Source organism: Gossypium hirsutum, chromosome A12 (assembly GCF_007990345.1).
Source record: "Gossypium hirsutum isolate 1008001.06 chromosome A12, Gossypium_hirsutum_v2.1, whole genome shotgun sequence".
In the NCBI taxonomy this organism is placed as follows: Eukaryota; Viridiplantae; Streptophyta; class Magnoliopsida; order Malvales; family Malvaceae; genus Gossypium; species Gossypium hirsutum.
The window spans coordinates 26,181,103-26,202,957 of record NC_053435.1 but is presented as its reverse complement, the minus strand read 5'-3'; the positions used below and the strand labels follow the sequence as shown (position 1 = coordinate 26,202,957).

General features: G+C 33.7%; 1 long non-coding RNA gene and 1 pseudogene across 1 annotated transcript; both read left to right on the top strand.

The window, feature by feature from the left end:
* The window catches only part of LOC121211351 (microtubule-associated protein RP/EB family member 1C-like), a 90,001-nt pseudogene that overhangs the window by 27,466 nt on the left and 40,680 nt on the right, over positions 1–21,855 (top strand).
* LOC121211352 (uncharacterized) lies at positions 16,838–19,536 on the top strand. Its single transcript, XR_005906670.1, has 2 exons — positions 16,838–17,987; positions 18,104–19,536. It is a non-coding gene; the product is annotated as an uncharacterized lncRNA (long non-coding RNA).

The following is a 21,855-nucleotide window of genomic DNA, read 5'->3' as shown; positions in this document are numbered from 1 at the left end:
ATCGAGATGTAAACACTGTAATAAATTTTATTTTAGGTAATGTCATTTGAGAAGTGGAGCCTATTACCGATGTGGTTCTCTTGATCATTTCTCAAAGATTGCCCGTAAATGATTGAAAAAGATATTGATCAAACTTCGAAGCCGAGTAATCCCGCTTCGAAAGGCAGACCACCCCCTCACCCCGGTAATGTTAGTGGTAGCTGAGGTACTACAAGGGATACAATAGTTAAATATAAGGCACGAGCACCGGCAATGACATATGCTATTCGTGCTAGAGAGGATGCTTCTGTACTAGACGTCATTACTGGTACACTTTCTCTACTTGATACTGATATTACTGCTTCGATTGATCCTGATTCAACACGTTCATACATATGCACAAATTTTGTATCTATTAAAAATTTACTTGTTGGATTCACTGAATTTGTGGTCAAAGTTTCAAACCCCCTGGGCTAGTATGTTATGGTGGATAAAATTTGTAAAAACTATTTGTTGATGTTAAAGGGTTATTGCTTTTCAGCTAACTTAATGTTGTTACCCTTTAATGAATTTGATGTGATTTTGGGAATGTCTGGCTAACTCAGCATGATGTAGTGGTGAATTGTAAACAAAAATATATTGTGTTGAAATCTGAATGGTAAGTTACTCCATGTTGAATCTAATAAACTAGATGGGTTATCTAGTGTGATTTCAGCAATATCAACAAAAAAATATGTCAGAAAGGGATATGACACCTATCTTGCATATGTGTTGGATACTAAAGTATCTGAGTTGAAGATTCAGCCAGTGTCGGTTGTTTGTGAATTTCCTGATGTATTTCCAGAGAAATTACCTGGTTTACAACCAGTTAGAGAAGTAGAGTTCTCTATAGATCTTATTTCGGGAACAACGCCGATATCCATAGCACCATACAGAATGTCTCCTATTGAATTGAAAGAGTTGGATGCACAGTTGCAAGAATTGATTAATAGAGGCTTTGCTAGACCTAGTTTCTCACCTTGGGGTGCACCAGTTCTATTTGTAAAGAAGAAAGATGGATCATTGAGATTGTGTATTGATTACAAGCAACTGAAAAAAAGTTACAATAAAGAATATGTATCCGCTGCCTCGAGTTGATGATCTATTTGATCAGTTGAAAGGTGCCACTGTATTTTCAAAGATTGATCTTCGTTCTGGCTATTATCGATTATGGGTAAAAGATTCAGATGTACAAAAGACAACTTTTAGAACCAGATACGAGAACTATGAGTTTCTTGTAATGTTGATTGGTTTGACAAATGCACCTGTTGTATTTATGGATCTAATGAATAGAATTTTCAGATCTTATCTAGACAGGTTCATTGTGGTATTTATTGATGATATTTTGGTATATTCTCGTTATAGAAATGAGCATGTTAAACAATTGAGAAAAGTGTGCAAACTCTGCGTGAGAAGCAATTGTATGCCAAATTTAGTAAATGTGAATTTTGGCTACAGGAAGTTGGTTTCCTCGGACATATAGTATCTACAAAAGGTATTTGAGTGGATCTGAACAAAATTTCAACCATTGTTATTTGGAAACCACCAAAGAACGTGTCTGAAGTCAGAATTTTTCTAGGACTAGCAGGGTATTATTAGAGACATGTTAAAGGGTTCTCAATGATAGCTTCTTCGATGACTCGTCTATTACAGAAAGATGTGAAATTCGAGTGGTCTGATAAATTTTAGTAGAGTTTTGACAGCTTGAAAGCTTTATTAATAGAAGCACTTGTGTTAGTTCAGCCTGAATCTGGAAAAGAATTTATAATTACAGTGATGCGTCATTAAATGGTTTAGGTTGTATATTGATGCAAAAAGGTAAAGTAATAGCCTATGCTTCAAGACAGCTAAAACCACATGAAAAAAAACTACTCGATACATGACCTTTAATTGGTAGCCATTGTATTTGCACTAAAAATTTGGCGGCATTATTTTTGGTGAAAAATGTCACATCCTTACTGATCATAAAAGTTTGGAGTGTTTGATGTCGCAGAAAAACTTGAACTTAAGATAGCGCAGGTGGCTTGAACTAAAACATTATGATCTGGCTATTGATTACCATCCAAGAAAAGCCAATGTTGTTGCAGATGCACTGAGTAGAAATTCCATGTTTGCCTTGCAGGAAATGAATATACGATTATATTTATCTGATGATGGTTCAATAATAGCTGAGTTAAAAGCTAAACTGACATTTCTGCAATAGATTTGTGAAGTTCAGAAAAATGATACTGAATTACAAGTTAAACGGGAACAGTGTGAGTTGAATCCTAATTTTGAATTTCAAATTGGTTCTAATGGTTGTTTGTTATTTAGAGGCAGAAAATGTGTACCGAAGAACTCATAATTGGTACAAAAGATTCTACTTCAAACTCATAATGGTAATATGTCTATTCATCCTGGTAGTAATAAAATGTATAATGATTTGAAAAAGATGTACTAGTTGCCGGGAATGAAACAGGATATTTCTGAATATGTAACTAAATATTTAATATATTAGCAAGTAAAAGCTAAACATCAGGTACCTTCGGGATTATTACAGCCAGTTACGATTTCGGAATGGAAATGGGAAAGAATTACCATAGACTTTATATCGGGATTACCTCTGTCTTTAAAAAAGAAAGATATCATTTGGGTAATTGTTGACCGACTGACAAAGTTTGCACACTTTATTCCGGTATGTATGGATTTTTCCTTGGATAGATTGGCTGAATTATACATTTATGAGACTGTTAGATTGCATGGAGTGCCTGTTTCCATTATATCTGATAAAGATCCTCAGTTTACATCCTAATTTTGGAATAAGCCACAAGAAGCTCTGGGTACTCAATTACATTTCAGTACCGAATTTCATCCTCAAACTGATGGACAATCCGAACGTGTTAGACAGATTTTAGAAGATATGCTTTGGTTTTGTGTGCTTGAATTTGAAGGTAATTGGGAAAAGTATTTGCCTTTAGTTGAATTTGCTTATAATTATAGTTATCAGTCCAAAATTAAAATGGCACCGTATGAAGCTTTGTATTGCCAGAAATATAGAACTCTATTGTATTGGACAGAGCTTAGTGAGAAAAAGAGACACGGAGTTGATTTAGTCTATGAAACTGATGAAAAGGTTAAAGTGATTCAAGACAGTTGGAAAGCAGCTTCTGATCGTCAAAAGTCTTATGCTAATCTTAAAAGAAAAGAAATAGAATTTCAGGTTGGCGACAAGGTATTCTTAAAAGTATCACCTTGGAAGAAAGTTCTCCAGTTTGGCCGTAAAGGAAAACTGAGTCCACAGTTCATCGGAACATATGAAATCACGAAAAAAATTGAACCTATTGCATAATGGTTAGCATTACCACCAAAACTTGACAGAATTCATAATGTTTTTCATGTGTCTATGTGCGACCGTATCGATCGGATCTTTCACAAGTTATTTCTCCGACAGAAGTTGAGATACAACTCAATATGACTTACAGTGAGAAACCGAACAAAATTTAGCGAATGAAACAAAAAAAGTTGAGAAACAAAAAGGTGGCTTTAGTGAAAGTTCTCTGGCAACAACATAGGATTGAAGAAGCTACCTAGGAACCGGGGGATTCCATGAGAAAGCAATACCTGAATCTTTTTACTGGTAAGATTTTTTAGGACAAAAATTTTTAATAGGAGAGTTGTAACAACTCATTTTTAGTGAAATTGGAACAGTGGTTTCAGGACCACAAATCTGAGTCGGAAAGAAAGTTTATTTTAATATTATTGCATGATTTGCATTGTGATAAGAATGTCATATGAAAATTCTGATAAGAAAATTTTATCAATTATGTGCTTAATTGTGGAAAGAACCAAATTGCATAAAATGCAAAAGTTGAATTCTAATAGCTAGAAGGATTAAATAGTTATGTAATTCAAAATTTGAGGTCCTTATATGGTAATTAGACCATTAAAGAAAAGTTAGTAGATATTTTTTGTAATTCATCCATGGAAAAACTAGAAAAGGCTAAAGACTAAATTGAAAATGAGAAAAATTAAAAGATGATAACTAATTAAATAGAAAATATCATCTTATTTTCATCATCTTCATCGCCAAATTTTATGGAAACCCTAGGAGAGAGAAAAGAAACTAATCAAGCTTAATTGGTATGTTTTCTTGTCTCGTTTTTAGTAATTTTTATATTTTTGATATCAGTATAGTCTAATATATCTATTATGGGATTAATTTGTAAAAATATCAAAGTATAAAAAAAATTTCATGGATGAATATGTTGAAATTTTGAAATTTATGGTAGAAAATGAAAGGTTGTTGATAGATAAACAACTTTTACAAAACAATTTTAATGAAATTTTGATTTATGGACAAAACTGAAAAGTGGTAAGACCCATGGAAAAATTTTGATTTTTGTGAAATTCATGGGCTATTATTGTAACATGTAAAATTTGGTTAGGCTTGGAATAAGGATTAAATTGCATGAATTTCATTTTCCGAGCCTAGGGACAAAATTGGAATTTATGAAAAGTTTAGGGGCAAAATGGTAATTTTTCCTAGGGTGTAAATTGAATTTAATTGGGTATGAAATGGATTAAATTGATGATTAAATCTATTTATACAGATCTCGGCAACTCAAATTCGAAGCTAGATTGAGGAAAAGAAAAAGTTTAGGATTAGTAGATTTCGCATACGAACAAGTATCGAGGTAAGTTCCAGTAACTTAATTATGCATGTTAATATGTTTGAAAATGAATGTTGTATTTGGGTGAACTATATAAATGCTTAAAGTATGAAAGAAATTATATGCCCGATATTGCTTGAATAAATGACAAGTTCCGATTGAATTATGAAATTCGATGGATATATGTGATTTCCCTTATTGAATATGATCCTACATATGTTACAGACAGAAAATAGCTCAGATGAGCAATCCCGTTATAGCCCTCTCGAGCATGTTGTTAAGTAGTTTTCGCGAGCATCCTGATTGGTAGTGATCTTGCATGTATTGCACACTACCGCAGCTCTGTGTGAGCATCCTGTTACATGATTCAATCAGTTCTAATCTAGCATATAATGCGGACACAAACGCATCTACATGAGCGTCCTGATATAATCTCTTATGGGCTTCCTGACATGGCTCGCTTGAACTCTGTGTTACCTTATCTGGTGCTCCCTAATAATAACTCTTCGGAGTTACCTGTTAAGCTCTATGAGCTCTCTGAATAAAACTCTTATGAGTTTCCTATTTAGCCCAGATAAGTGTCCTGTTACATGGCTCATCTGAGCATCTTGATATGTGGCTCGAGAGTGTGCTCTCTGATTAAGTGTCCTAATGGGTACACCTGATTACGAGTTGATGGTTTATAGTTTTGTACACCTTGTGTATACTACCTGAGTATCCATCGAAATTTCAATGATTCAACGGATAAATTCTCAAAATGAGAATCTATGAGATTAAATGAATTATATCTTGAATGTTTCTAAAATTTCTGAAAAATTGTAACATCATGAGCTCATCTATACTATTTAATGTACATGTGAATTATGTGACTAACATACTTGTTTGAATGTATGTGATTAGAAAAATTTGTCAAGTTGTTGGAAACCATGTTATTGTATACTTATTTTAATGAATGTAATCGGTAAGTTTAATTCTTATTATACGAATTTACTAAGCATGAAATGCTTAATAGGTTTTATTTTCTCTGTTTTATAATGTTCGAGAGCTCGCAAAGGTTGGAGATCGGTTGGAGCATCATCACACTATCCACTAGCTTTGTTTCGGTATAAATAGTAAACTTATTTTGGTATAATGGCATGTATAGCAAATGATGGCTTTTAAATGGATGATTGTAATCTAGGCATTGGTATGGCTAGTGATGTTTGATTTGGTATATTATTATAAAGTTATATCATGTTAATATATATATAAGTATGGTATGGTTAGATTAAATTAAGATAAACTATATGCCTTAACAAAAATGTAAGTTTGGTTATATGAATACAGGTGATGTTATATCATACATGTTAATGTTGTTTTGCTTGGTTTAATGTTGGGAATTGGTTGATATATGTTTATAAGTGTTGGTGTAGGTTGTTGGCATATTTTGGGTGAGAAATAAAGTTAGGAAATGACTTTATTTTATCCACACGGGTAGGCACACGGGTGCGTGTCTTGACCGTGTGTAACATACGGCATGGCACATAGGCATGTGGTTTGGCCGTGTGTCCCTTGAATCTAAAATTCGAGAAATAGAATGTTCAGAACTGGGCACAGGGGCAGAGACACAAGTGTGTGTCTCAGCTGTGTGTAACACATGGCCTAGAACACGGGCGTGTGTCTTGGTCGTGTGAACCCTGCACCTAATTTTTTAAAATTAAATTGATCACACGACCTACTCACATGGGCGTGTGGCTGGCCATGTGGCACAAATGAGAGAGTTACACGGGGTTGGACACGGCCTACAACACGGGTGTGTCCTATGATCATACGAGTGTGTCCCTTGACCATATAGGCGTGTTTGTCCTGCATCTATGAAAAATCTAAAAATTTTGCGAAAAGTTTCTTGAGTTCCTGATTCAGTCCCGATTCGATTTAAATGTTTAAATTGAGCCTCGAAGGTCCATATAAGGGACAATATGATTAGTTTTAGATATGAGTAGTAATTAACATAAATTACATAAAATTATTCTGTAAACACTGGTATTGCTCTATAACCCTATTCTGGCAATGGATACGGGTTAGAGGTGTTACATTTCATGTTTTACTACTAGACGACTCTAACCCTTCTCTACTAAATATTATTTATCTTTATGTACAAAATTCTTATAATATTTTCGTTGATTCCTCTTGAAATTTGACTCATTAAGATTTTAAGAAATATAAAGTTCATATCCTAACTATATTTATACAAATTTTAAACAGGGGATCCCAAAATTCATCTAACCTTGTCTCACTAAAATGCATATAACTCATTTAATACATTCTCAATGTTTACACCATTTCTTTTGTACAAAACTAGATTCATTAAAATTTAACTTAATACCTCGTTCATTATTTAACTCATATTCTATAATTTTTGGTAAATTTTTAAAATCAAGCTACTATTACTGTCCAAAAACTGTTTTAGTAATGATATTTACTTTTTCATGGTTCTTTGCATTAGCTTCCATTTAAACACACATAATCATTATACTTTTGATTACTATTCAGTTTAGTCATTTGGGTTATATATTGATATTATATTCATTTCTTTACCTTAAAACTTCTCATAATACAAATCACATTTCTCTTTTTCACTTGAAAACTTAGTGTTTCTACATATCATACTTTCTATCTCTACTATTTTAATTAAAATTTACATATCACACATTTCATTTGTTACATATTTAACTCAACTCATAGAGATGCAAGTAAAGTTAATATGAAAACTTACATCTTTTGACAATAATTTCTTCTCTTTTACTTCTCCTCCATTTCTTTCTCAACATCATCATTATAATTCTTTTTTCTTCTAATTTTCTATACTTCTATCTACTAGTTTATTGTGTCTAAATTGTTGAATATACTTTCTAGAATCTCTACTTCATCTTTGGTGCCTATGAAAATTTTCAAGAATTTTGGGTGAAATAGTGGGATTTCATGACAAAAGATTAAATTGTAAGAAAAGGAGAATTTTCTCTGCTTTAATGGTGGTGGTGTTAGAGCATGGAAAGTATGAAGAAATTTCTTTATACTTCCTGACAAATATCTCGTTTAATTTAATTGATTAAAATATTAAAATATATTATAATAAAATAATAAAAAGATAATAATAAAATATTTCACCAATTACATTTCCTCACCTAATATTCATCAATTATTATCATGATGATTGTCTTGATTGAGAAATGACCATTTCTCCTTTGTAATATCTCAATATTTACTTTTGTGTCATTTCTCACTTTTGGTACAATTGTAATTTAGTCCCTCTTATTTTTCTACTTTTCAATTTGGTTCCCATTTACCAATTTATTTTACCCTTTAGTCCTTTCCTCCTTTAGGGTATTTACACTTTTGGTCCTTCAATTTTTTCATATCTATATTTTAACCTATGAATTTTGAATAATTACGTTAAGACCACAACATTTTCAATTTTATGATTTAATCACTATCTCAAATTAACACGTCATGCCATACTTCTTAATTCAACTTCTTTTGATATTCCATGTGTGACAGCCCTAAATTGACCATAGTCGGAAAGTGGTTTCGGGACCGCGAAACCGAGCCATAAGAAAATAATTAATAGTCATATTTAATGCTTATTATATATGAACATGCACGTGTGAAAATTTCATGCTTAAATTTCGTATATAGTATGTGAAATTTATCAAATAGGACTTGTGTGAGAAAATTTAGAAATGTGCTAGGCAAATGTTAAAGTGGCCTATTAAAGCATGTTAGAAAATGCTTGTACTTGCATGTCAAATTAGCCAAAATCTAGATGGTGGCCGGCCATGCTATGGGTTAAAACATATTATAAATATGTTATGTTAACATTTTGTGTTAAAAATAATGAAATAAAGGATATGGGTAATAAAATAATAGTGGTTAGTAGGAGAAGAAACCAAAGTTAGCTTAGGTTGCTCCTCCATTGCCGTAACTAGAGGAAGAAGATGAAGAAAAATTCGGCCAAGGTGGTTCTCTAGATTAAGGTATGTTCAATGTTACTTTTGGAAGTTTATACATCCCTTGGATGATTAGTCTAAATTCTATCTAACTCATGGTTGGATTTGGGGTTGTTGGAGAGTTAGGATTCGGCTAAGAAGCTTAAAAATTTTAGTTGATGCCTTAATGCTATTAGCATGTTAGATATGTGGATGTGTTAAGTTGCTGGTTATGTTAGCATGAAAGTTGAGATTCTTAACTCATTTTGTTTGGAGGTGCCGAATTTAGATTTAAGAAGAGAATGGGTAATCGGTTGTGCTTGGTAGAATGGTGGATGAGTTGCCGAATGTGGTCTTTGGTTTGGGCATAAGAAATAATATTATGCATAGGTTTCGGTTTTGGTAGTACTTATATAATTATAATTAGTTCATTTTGATGGTTTGGCATGAGGTGATAAGTAAAAGTTTAAAGGTAGCTTAAGTTAATTGATACTCGCTAATGATTTCGAATTGAAGCTTTGTTAAGTTGTGAAATGAGTGGCCGAGAGAGCTATAGACTATTGCCGGATGTATGTTCGGTTAATAGAGTCTCCAAATTGATTATATGTGTGTGCTATTAGAAATTCAAAGGATTTTCGGTAGAATGTGGTTAGGGGTTAAGTCATGAGAACTTGGGGGTATTCATATTTGGACCTTAAGATTTTGTACACTATGGGTATGTGAGTTAGGTGTTAAATAACTTAATTATGTGTATGTATGACCAAGTATAATCGGCCACATGAGTAAAATGAGTTTGATATGTGATTGCCGAATGTGATTAACAAGTAAACCTTATTGGTAAAAATATTTAATACTTCTACTTGTATATATATTAAGCTCAAGGGCAAGGGGGATCAAAGTTGGATCGGGGAAAAGAGAAAGCAATAGAGTAATCAACCCACAACCGTTCCAAGATACCGAGGTAAGTCTTTGAGTAATGGAACTTAGTTTATGATTTGATTATGTCATGACATATAAGCATAACAAATAAACGGTGATATAATGATCCTACTTGAATTGTATATCGGGGTAATTAGTTATACTTATGACTAGTAGCCGAATGTGCATAGAGATCATGTTATAAAGCCAATCAAAATCATGCTCTTTGTATGTGGCTATTGAGCCGAAAATGGTAAGGGTTGATAAGTGTCTTGTGTTTGAGTTTTAGTAATGAAAATGAAATATGGATGTGTCATGATTTATTGATATATGTGCATGATTATTCGGATGATAACCGGACTAAGATCCAAAGGCATTTGTGCTAGTGACTATATCCGGGCTAAGTCCCGAAGGCATTTGTGCGAGTTACTATATCCAGGCTAAGTCCCGAAGGCATTTGTGCGAGTTACTATATCCGGGCTAAGTCCCGAAGGCATTTGTGCGAGTTGCTATATCCGGCTAAATCCCGAAGATACTTGGGTTTAGAAATGAGCGATCTTGCTGTAATAACTTCAATTAATACGCTCATAAATCCAAACGATAAGGTATATTTCGTATATGCACTGGAAAGGTCGATTCTTTTTAAATAGTATTCGCTTAATTGATTAACAAGCTTCCGGCCTTTAGTTAGGTTCGATCCTGAGTGCATGAATATAATGGTTGAAGCGTGAAGTAACCATGATTGTGGGATATGCGTATATGCAATCATTCATTTAGTCTTACGAACGCTATACCTTAGTTGTAAATAATTTCATTACTTAAAACTTACTAAGCATCAAAATGCTTATTCTGTTGCTTTAATTCTCTGTTTTATAGATTTTGTTCGTCAGCTATCGGACTCGGGAGTGTCAAAGTCGAAGTCGTCCACACTATCTAAGCCCTTTTGGTACTCTTTTAGTTGAATTTTGATAATGGCATGTATAGGGCTGACCCTTGTTGTTAATTAAGTATCTTTTGGTAATGTATATTCGTATAGCCATGTGAAAATGGCTCGTATATTTTGAAGTATATCATTACGGTCTTATGATATGGTTATTAAGTGGTGTGGAAATGTTTGGTAAAGACTAGCCATTGGAATGGCCGATCATGGTCCTATTGGGGCTACGTACGTCATGGCTAATCGTGATTATACTTGAAAATAATGTATGTCAATTTACTAATGGATTCATGGAAAATTATGAAATAGGTAAATTTACCTTAAAATAGATGCTGACAGCAGCAGTGATGTAAGTTTGAAAAATCACTAAAAATATTAGGAATGGAATTAAATAGTGAATAAATTATGTAATCGAATCTTGATGAGTCTATTTTCATATGAAAGAAACGAAACGACCATATGAGCCGTATTTTATGAGATGTTTAAGTTTTCGTGAAACAGGACCAGGGCGTTTTCTGGATCCCCTGTTCTGATTTTGAAAATTTACCATAAATTAACCAGAGACAATTAGAAGTCATGCTTTATATTATGGATTCCTTTTTGAGTCTAGTTTCATTAGAAACAAATGGCATAAGTATTGAAGCTCTGTACAGGGAGATATCTAAGTCGTAATGCATGAAGGTCAGAGTAGTCGAACCCTAAAACAGGGGAGACTTTAACTAATAAACTGTACTAATTGGCCCGACCAAAAATTCTAGAAAAAAAATTTGTGGATGGACATATGAGTCTAATTTCAGGAAATATTTACGGAATCGGTTTTCGAGTTTTGGAACTCGAGATATGATTTTTAAAGTAATTGTGATGCAGTTAGCCAGCTTGTCTAGAAATTTTAAAATGAACGGTGTAAGTAAATGAATTAAGTCCGTTAACACCTCGTGTTCGACTCCGGCAACGGTCTCGGGTACGGGGCGTTACACCATGGTCTTTACTTATACCTTATTTCACTAAAAATTTATCACATATTGTTTACCACTGAAAAGGTTTTGGATGATACATATATGGTGGGGAACCTGAAATGAGAAATTGAACCCTTTCTTATAAAGCATGGAAAGCCAATTGCAAACCAAACTCGTGCTTGAAATCATGACTATTGGTTACCCAACTTTTGTTTGCTAAGACGATTTCCTTTACAGCTTCCACAAACTGCTCAACAGTTGGTGATGGCGTGCACATCCTCTTTGCCCTCAGCCTTATTCGAAGAGCATTCTCTTCAGGACGAAAAAGAAGAATATTACCTTCTTTCCTATAGGCTTTCAGACCTTCAAATAATCCCTAAAGAAGCAGACCAGAAAATGAAAATAAGAGAAACAAAAAAGAAAACCGCTTTTTCATGATGATGTAAAAATAAGTTTTATGCATTAAAATGTAAATAGGACCCAACAAGAAATTATCTTAGAGCAGATATCGTGCATGATGAATTCTCTTTCTTCTCTTTTAGAGGGAAGGTGGTGAAAGAAGTCACGTTACATATATAGGTATAACTAACTTGTAAGCATTTGCTAATAAGAATAGATGCATGAAAATTGAATAGAAACCATCAAAATAGCCATAACGATTAAGTAGTAGATGAAATATAAGCAAAAGATAAAAATAAAGTCGGGTATGAAGTTAAGAAATCTGACCTGTCCATAATTTAACACTCCAGCTGAGGGGTTTAATTCAATATTCTCAAACCTTTGTAATTCACCTTTACAGAAGTTTCCACCTTGAGTACATTTCATCATATAACATTTCATCATATACATATAATATGTCTGAAGATGTCTAAATCCAAGATAGTCCCACTCTATATCAGCTAATTCAGATGCCTCACTGCTACTTTTGACACAGTTTAGTCACGTACACAGAAGAACAAAGCAAATCACCATTTCGCATAAAAAAAAGGAAAGTAACGGATAACAACTTAACATATCATAAAATGGCACCTATAAGCAAAGAACTCATTGAGAAAATTAGAGAAGCATAAAATTATTTCTCTGTTGAACTATTTACCAAATCTGTCCATAAGCATGCGACTGCTCATATGTGCCTCTTAAGGCGCTTTTGCTGTTTATAACTAAGGCGCATCCTTTAAGTGAACATCTTAACAACACTTTGTTCTCCATGAGAGAATTTTGTAACTTCTAAATCTTCAAAGCTCTATATCTTTAATTAATTAAAATTATCACATTCTTTTGCATCCAATGCAATTCTTATTCCTCCTTTTTTATCCATAAGAATAAAAACGTTGAAAACATAAATGAACATCACTTCGTAGCAAAATTAGAACTTTGAAAAAGAAAATTGTTTGATAAATAAATGCAAAAAAAAACCAACCTGAAAAGGAGCATAAATAAAAAATAGATAAACAAAGAAAGCAATAAAATTCAATAAATCCAATGCAATTTAATCAAAATGATTTCGGATTTTTAATCGTTAGAATGAAAAAGAAAAAAAAAGAGTAAGCACCTATAAGAATCGCATAACACAGCAGCACTCTTAAAAGGCGAGTTAGTTTCATTAATGTTACGACACGAAGCAGAAGCTAAAACTTGCGTCTGTAATGCAAAATAACCGCATGATCAATATTAGCTAACTCAAATACGCAAAACTAATAAGAATAAAATGGAAAACTAATGTTAAAAAAACGCGTGTGCAGAGAGGAGGAAAGAGGAAGAAATGTGGCGGCAGAGGAGGTGGTGGAGATGGAAGAGCGAGAAGAAGGGCAGAGGAGGTAATTTGGCTGTAAATTAGCTAGGACGGCGTTGATCTCCATTTTGCCTTAATTTTTTTCCCTTTTTGTTTCACTTTTCTTCGTAGTCTACAAAATGGAAAAGCTTTAGCCTACACTTCCAGGGTGCAAAGGACAAGCTTCAGCTAATGTGTATACTCTTATTGTCTACTATCACATATTTTAGCTTGCTTTTACGAGAAGTATTGTATAAAACTGTAATTGCACGTTAAACTTTATCCTTTTCTAATTGGATAATGATAAATTAGGAGAAAAAATTTAATTTGTTATTCTCCCATTAAAAACAGATAATGATGACTTGAAATCACAGTTTCATACAATCATTTCTCTATGCTCACACCTACAATAAAAGAACAAATTTATCTCTGATCTAACTAAAATATAAAATTAAATTAGTAGAAAGTAGAGCAAAAAAATAGGCAAAAACCACATAAAATTTACACATGAAATACGTACAAGGTGAAATCTAAGACTTATACGTGCGTAATTAATAATTAATAATTAATAAAAATAATTATGTTATTTTTTTTTGAAATGCTCTGTAACATCCCGAAATAGGGCCTAAACATAACAGTGGTTGCGAAACCACAAATCCGAGGTAGAAAATTTTATTTTATTATCATTTTAAGGTCCATGGCATGATTGCATGATTGTGTGAAAATTTCATTTAGAAATTTTATCGATAGAGGGTCCAATTTGATATTTAGGACTATATTGCAAAAGTTGTAAAATGTGTGTTCTAGTTCACAGAAGATATTAAGTACTTGTGAGTAATGAGTTTTTAAAGTGGAGGTCCTTGGATAGTAATTAGACCATTATACTAGTTTGGACAAAAATACCTAAAGGAAAATAAAACACCATAGTTTTTAATTAAGGGCATTTTGGTCATTTAGTTATTAAAATGAATTAAAAACAAAATTAAAAGCCAATTTTTGTCCATCTTCTTCATTAGGCCGAAATTTCAAGGTTTCTCCATAGCTAGGGTTTGTTCCAAGCTTCCAAGCTCCATAGTAAGTGATTCCAAGCCCCGTTTTTAATGTTCTTTACGTTTTTTGAGTCCCGGTAACTTGATTAAGCTTATTCTAGCAATAATTCAACCTAGGGTTCATATTTGGAAAAATACCCATAGGTGAAATTTGTGTATTCTTGTGTTTTATGATAGCATATGAGGCTTTAAATTATGTTAGACAACTTTTGCTACTCGGTTTTAAGTGAAAACGAGTAAAAGGGCTTAATCGGTAAAAATACCTAATAGTCATAAGTATATGTTAGAGTGAGAATTTGATGTTGTCATAGAAGGGAAAAATGATCAGCATGTCATAAAACATAAGAAAATAGGATGAAGTTTAAATTCTGAGCCTTTGGGAAAAGGTGTAAATGTGTAAAAGTTTAGGGACAAAAATGTAATTTTGCTAAAGTTTGGGTCAAGGACTATTTTAATAAATGTGAGTATTAAATAAGCTAATTTTTTTATTATAGATAAAGAAGAACAAAATCCGAAGTTAGACCGGGGAAAGAAAAAGATAGTGGACTAAATCGATATAGTTGATCGTATTTTGTTTCGAGGTAAGTTTGCGGTAAATAAATGCAATATTCTATTATTTTATGTTAATTTTGTTAATTTACAGCATGTGTATATTTATTTTATGAAATGACATTAGGGTTTAAGGATACCATGTAAGACCATGCCAAGGCATGGAAACTGATAAGGTTTCTAAGGCAAGAAAATCATGTAAGACCATGTCAAGACATGGCATTGATAAGTTACTATAAGGCAAAGGTCCCATGTAAGACCATGTCAAGGCATGGCATTGGTGAGTTCATAAGGCAAGGATACCATGTAAGACCATGTCAAGACATGGCAATGGTAAGTTTCAAAAGGATACCACGTAAGACCATGACAAGTCATGGCAATGGTAAGGTACCCGTGTATCCTTAGTATTCCAAGTGGTTCAACGGGAAAATTTAAAGAGAATATCAAGGTAAGGTAAGGTAAGGTAAGACGAGTTATACTAAAAAGGTAAGACAAGTTCATGCTAGAAGAGCAAAGGTAAGTACATAATGTTCATGTATGCTTGATAAGGAAAAAGGTAAGTAAAATGCATTAATAAATTTGATTAAGTAAGTAAGTATTTAAGTAAGTGAGTAAGTGAAGAAGTTTAAAATATGTCTATGACAATTAATGAAGTTGCATTAAGTAGTATCATGCCAAGTAGTAAGATAATTCTTATGAATGTTGTTATTTATTTGCATGCAAACTTGCTAAGCTTAATGCTTACCCCCTTTATTTTCCTTCTTTTTATAGTTTTTCAAGCTAACTCGGGGATCGTAGAGTACGTCGGAGGTCCGGGCACACTATCACGAGGATTATTTTGGTATAGCTAGACGTTTCATTTTGAGTATGGCATGTATAGCATCGTAGCCATTTTGTGTGTATGATCTTATGATATGGCTGATGAATGGTATGTAAATGCTTGATAATGATTAGCTGTTGGAATGGCTAATCAAGGACATGTTTCGTGTTATGTATGCCTAAATGCTAGTTATTCCATGGAAATCATGAAAAAGGTGAAATTAGCTTTAAAACAGTATTGGACAGCAATAATGACGTGAATTTGGAAAATCACTAAAAATAGTAGAAATGGATTTAGATAGTGAATGAAATATAGAATTAAATATTGATGAGTCTATTTTCATATGGATGGAACAAAACAGGTATATAAGTTATATTTTATGAGATATTTAAAGTTTTGTGAAATAGGGGCAGAGCGATTTCTGGATCCCCTGTTCTGACTTTGGAAATTCACCAAAAATTTTAAAAATATAATTAGAAGTCATTATTTACATGTACAAATTCCTTATTGAGTCTAGTTTTATGAGAAACAAACTACATAATAATTGAAACTCCGTACAGGGAGATATTTAATTCGTAATACACAGGGATCAGAGTAGTCGAACCCTGAAACAAGGGAGACTTTAACTAATAAACTGTACTAGTTGGCCCAAGCAAAAATTCTAGAAGATATATGAGTCTAGTTTCAGGGAGAATTTATGGAATTGGTTTTAGAGTTTCGTAGCTCGAGATATGAATTTTTAAGCGACTATGACGCAGTTAGCCAACTTGTTTGGAAGTTCTAAAATAAATTGTTTGAGCTGTTTAATTAATGAATTAAGTCCGTTAACACCTCGTGCTCGACTTTGGCGATGGTCTCGGGTTTGGGGTGTTACATGCTCGACTGGATTTTAAATAAATAAAACAAAGTCTGCCTCCCACTTGGACATTGGACCAAGGACCAGGCCTTAAAATAAAGCAAATAATATAAGATAAACAGGCCTAGAAGACTAAAATCCCTAATCGGCCTCCAACAAGACGGCCCAACTAAACCAAATTTAAAAAATCAAAACTAATAAAAATTTACTCTAGAAAATTCCAGCCGAAAGAAGACAGCTGTATCCCAAAAAATATTTTGGCTTTCAAATGCTCCTGCACAGCTCATAATAGCAGATTCCTTCAAATCTCATAAGATCGTTAACCTTCTGCTACACATTTCCATCTGACCATTTCATTTCATCAGTCTGGAGTCCGTGGTCTTCTCCTCTCCAGTATTCGCCGAACATGCTCAGGAACTCCTCCTTCCAGGTAATGGCCTTCATTTACTTTCAATGCTTCCATTGCAATCACATGAGCCAAAAAGTTTTCCGACTTTGGAATATGATGGAAGTTTAGTTTTTGGTAGAAATGCTTTATCTCCTAATATTTCTTATTATAGCTCCAATAATCGAATTATGTTTGTCTGTGTTCTAGCATTTTTTTTATAACAGTTCTTGAATCTCCATTTATGAGCAATCATGAAAACCCAATAAAATTCCTAACGTTACTACTTGTTCTCCTACATGCGCTTCCGACGCAAACGGTGAGGCAACATTTTCATGGATGACCGATTTCGAGACCAAAATATCCCCTTACGTGTTTCTAACTAGCAACCTCGATGTGGATCTGGAGAGTTGTTGATTGAAAGCCCCATCAAAAGAAATGACTACCCTCGTTCGCCGATCTTCATGAGTAAAAACCCTTCCTGTATCAAAGATAAGTAGTTTCTCTTCTAAGCTTTGCAACTCTGAAATATAACTATTTATTTGTCGTGAGATCTCTCTTCTTGTTCTATCTTTACTCTCATAAAGCAATTGATTCCTGTTTGACCAGATAAGCCAAAGCCCGAGCTAAATAGTCTGCACTGCTCTCTTGTTCCTTGATTGAAAACTCGGGTAAACCACTCCCAAATGCTCTGAATATTATTATTAAGCACCCAAGAGAAATCTAGATACTCCCAAACTTCCGTCGTTACAGGACACATTTTGAAAACATGATTGCTATCCTCCTCAGGCTGTCGACATCTGGGACACCAGACTTCATTTGTAACTCACCTCAATTTAAGATTAGCAAGCATAGGGAATAATTCCAGGAAATTTTCCAGATTGTAATGTTAATTTTCAAAGGGATGTGTAAATCCCATAGTTTTCTGTAGAAAGTTACATTTTCGGCCTGTATAATATTATTACTAGGAATCTGAGTAATCTTTTGTAATAGTTTATAGGCACTTCTAACTGAAAATATGCCTAATGGTTTTCCACCCCAAACTTGGAAATCATCATGTACAGACCTTGCCAAAGGGATTAGCAGAATGTTCTTTGCAATACCCGCATCAAAGGTATTAAAAATTAGATCCGCTTTCCTTGTTCTACTTTCGGCCTCAATCAAATCAGAGACTAACTCAATATATGCATTTCCTCTTTGATGCTGTAATGTATTTTCTTCATAACTCAGTATCCAAAGATCGTCCCAGATGGAGATACGATCCCCCTTACCGATTCTCCAGCACAAGCCTTTTTCCAGCACTCCTATAGCTGACCAGATACTTCTCCAGGTAAGTGAAGGTAGGTTCCCTAATCGCGCATCTAAAAAATCTGTCGACGGATAATACTTGGCTTTTAAAACTTGAGCTAACAACGAATCTGGATAAGTAATTAAACACCAACCCTGCTTAGCTAGTAACGCGATATTAAATTTGTCAAATTCTCAGAATCCAATACCTCATTCTTCCTTGAAAGAACATAAATCCTTCCATGCAAACTAATGAATTCCTTTCTTATCCCTGCTTTTTTACCATTAGAAATTAATATTAATCTCTCCAAACCCGTACAAAAGGACTTAGGAAGTAGAAAGCATGACGTAGAATAAGTTGGAATGGATTGAAAAGCTGCCTTAATAAAAACCTCCTTTCCTCCTTAGGAAAGATGTTTAACACTCCAATTATCTATTCTCTGTTGAATCTATCTTTCAAGTTTTGGAAAGACGCTTTCTTCCTCTTCCCCACTAAATTAGGTAAACCCAAGTACCGTTCAGGATCAGTTGAGCAATGTACTCCAAGCACTCTAGTTACTAAACTTATATCCCTTTCTTGAGTATTGGCACTGGAGAAAATAGTAGATTTTGAATAATTAACCTTCTGCCCTGAAAAACCTTCATATTCGTGTAAAATCTTCTTTAATGAAACTGCCCCTCTTTCTGTAGCCTCGCCGAACAGAATGTAATCACCCGTAAATAATAAATGTGAGACCTGTGGATCGCTTCTGCTCACCTTAACTCCAAGAAGAATTTTCTTTTTCATTGTTGATCTCATAAAACTGATAGGCCCTCCCCACAAAATAGAAATAAAAATGGACTCGGGGGATCTCCTTGTCTAAGGCCCCTAGAAGGATTGAAAGTGGAACCAGTAAATCCATTAAACACTACTGAGTAGGAAACTGTAGTAACACATCTCATTAGCGAATCATCCTAATCGGGGTCAAATCCTATTTTCTTTATTACCCTTTCTACAAAACTCCATTTGACCCTGTCATACGCCTTGCTCATTTCCAATTTTACTGCCATAAAGCCTTTCTTCCCAACTCTTTTATGCTTCAGAGTATGTAAAAGTTCATAAGCTAGAATCACATTATCAAAAATCAATCTCCCTGACATGAAAGCACTTTGTGCTGAATCAATACACTTGTCTATCACAGATCAGAGATGATTAGCAATAACTTTAGCTATCAATTTGTATAATACATTACACAAACTAGTAGGACGAAATTGCGTAATATTAGAGGGATTCACAATTTTTGGGATTAGCACAATATTTTTCTTGTTAATTGAGCTTGGATCTGTACCTTCATTTAATAAATTGAGGCAATAAGACGTAACATCTTTTCCAATAATTAACCAGCATTTTTGGTAGAATAGTGCTGGAAAACCATCCTCACCTAGTGCTTTTGTTGGTCCCATTTCTTTCAATGCTTCATAAATCTCTTCATTTGTATATTCAGCCTTGAGTTTTAAAATTTCCTCCTAAAAAATGCAACGACCAATACTTGACAAAGGGTGATTAGAAATTCCTCTCCTTCTAGCTAGAAACAACTGCTGAAAATACGATCTGGCTATCTCCTCCATTTCTTCAATAACTTCAGTGTCCCTGCTGTCGTCCTATTGTAACTGTAACAGCTTGATTTTGGGCCTAGGACCACTATTTTGAGGCCAGATAAAATTATTTTAGTATTATTTTATGTGTTATAATATGATTTTATAAGTGCATGTTAATTTTGGTATATTAATTTTAGCGATTTCTAGTCCAATTTCGAAAAAGGACTAAATCGCGTAAAAAGTAAAAGTTGTGTTTTAATACCTAAAGGTGTTAAATTGCCTTGCATCTTAAATTGGGGGTCTTTAAAGTGAAATTAGGCCATTGAAAGTGTGATGGCCGGCCATGGGAGACAAAATAGTTGAAAAGTCAAAATTAGACAAAATAATTTTATTATTAACAAATAAAAAAAGAAAAAGAAAAAAGCTATCATTTTTCTCTTACCCTTCACCGAAATATGCAGCAAAGAAAGGGTTTTGAAGCTGGAAAATTTTAGCAGCATATTCCCTTGCTTGTAAGTGATTTTAATGTCTTTGCTTGATGATTTTGTATTTTTGGAACCCCTAAAGCATAAGCTTTCATAAGAGGGGATTATTTTGCAAAATGATGAAGAGTCTAAGGTTTTACCATGAGAGTAAATGTGTTGTTTGATGTGTTTTTATGGAAGATTATGAGTCCTAGTTGCCTAATAAACAACTTTTGTGAAAGAAATTGCATGAAAACACCTTAAAAAGGGGTAAATTGCTAAGTTGTAAAATGAGTTGTAAATGGGTAAAATAGTTGAAATTATGAGTTGCTATAGTTATGAAAATGGTTCATCTAGACTCAAGGAGTAACAGAATGTGATAAAAATTAATTTACGAGCATTGCGGCAAAAGTGAAAATATGCAAAAGTTTAGGGGTCAAAATGAAAATTTGTAAAAATATGATTTTTAGACCCATATGAATATTGTGACTGATTGGTAGGCTAAATGTGATGTTATAGATGATGAAAATTGAGATTTGGACCTAGAACGGAAAGAAATCGATTTATGGACGAGTATGTCTTTTCACCTTTGTGGTATCGAGGTAAGTTCATGTGTAAATAATGTAGCATAATTGTTATTTTTAAGTTATTGATGTTAAACATATGATATGCTGATTTTTATCATGAAATATATGTTTTGTGGTTATTTTCGAATAAAATGCAAGTTGTGTGTATTATCTGTTAAATATAAAGTGCTACCGAGTATTGGTTTCGGTATTTTACGGAAGATGGCAAGGATATGTGTTCGAGGAAAATCCCGTTTGAACCTTAGGAATAGATTAGGATACAAGTGACATGTCACTAGGATGGTTGAGCATCCGAACTCGTTGAGTTGAGTCCGAGTTCACTTATGGATGCGAATGTTCGAACTCGTTGAGTTGAGTCTGAGTTCGTGAGATGTAACTAGGCATCCGAGCTCGTTGAGTTGAGTCCGAGTTCACTTATGGATGCGAACGCCCGAGCTCGTTGAGTTGAGTCCGAGTTCACTTATGGGCGGGTTACATGGTAGCTTGGCTACTTATGTGGCACTTATGTGCAAACTTTCCATGTATCCGGATTATATTCCGATGTGTTCAACTGGTAAAATTCTACTCAAATGGAGGAATACTTGAGATGAAAGGGACTATTGGTAAATGTTGTGAAATGGATACTTTGAACAGGTATGTACTTAACCCTCGGGTTGAAAACTCGACATAACAACAATATGGTAAGATGGTAAATGAAAATGTGATATGAATGTCTCGGTGATGATTATACAAACGATGTTGTATTAATTTTGTGAACAATGATCATGAATGAGTAATTTAACCTTGATAGATTTTAGTTACTGCAGTAGTGTAACTTTGAAAATACACTAAAAATAGTGGAAAATGAGTTATAGGTAGAATAAAATATGGGATTAAAGCTCAACGAGTCTATTTTCACATGAAAGAAATAGGGGAAGAAAAAGAATTCCATATTGTGTGATATTTGAATTCTTGTGAAATAGGGTCTGAATGAATTTGAGATCCCCTATTCTAACTTTAGAAATTCACCAACAATTGTACAAAAATTATTAAGAGTTATACCTTACATACATAGATTCCTTATTGA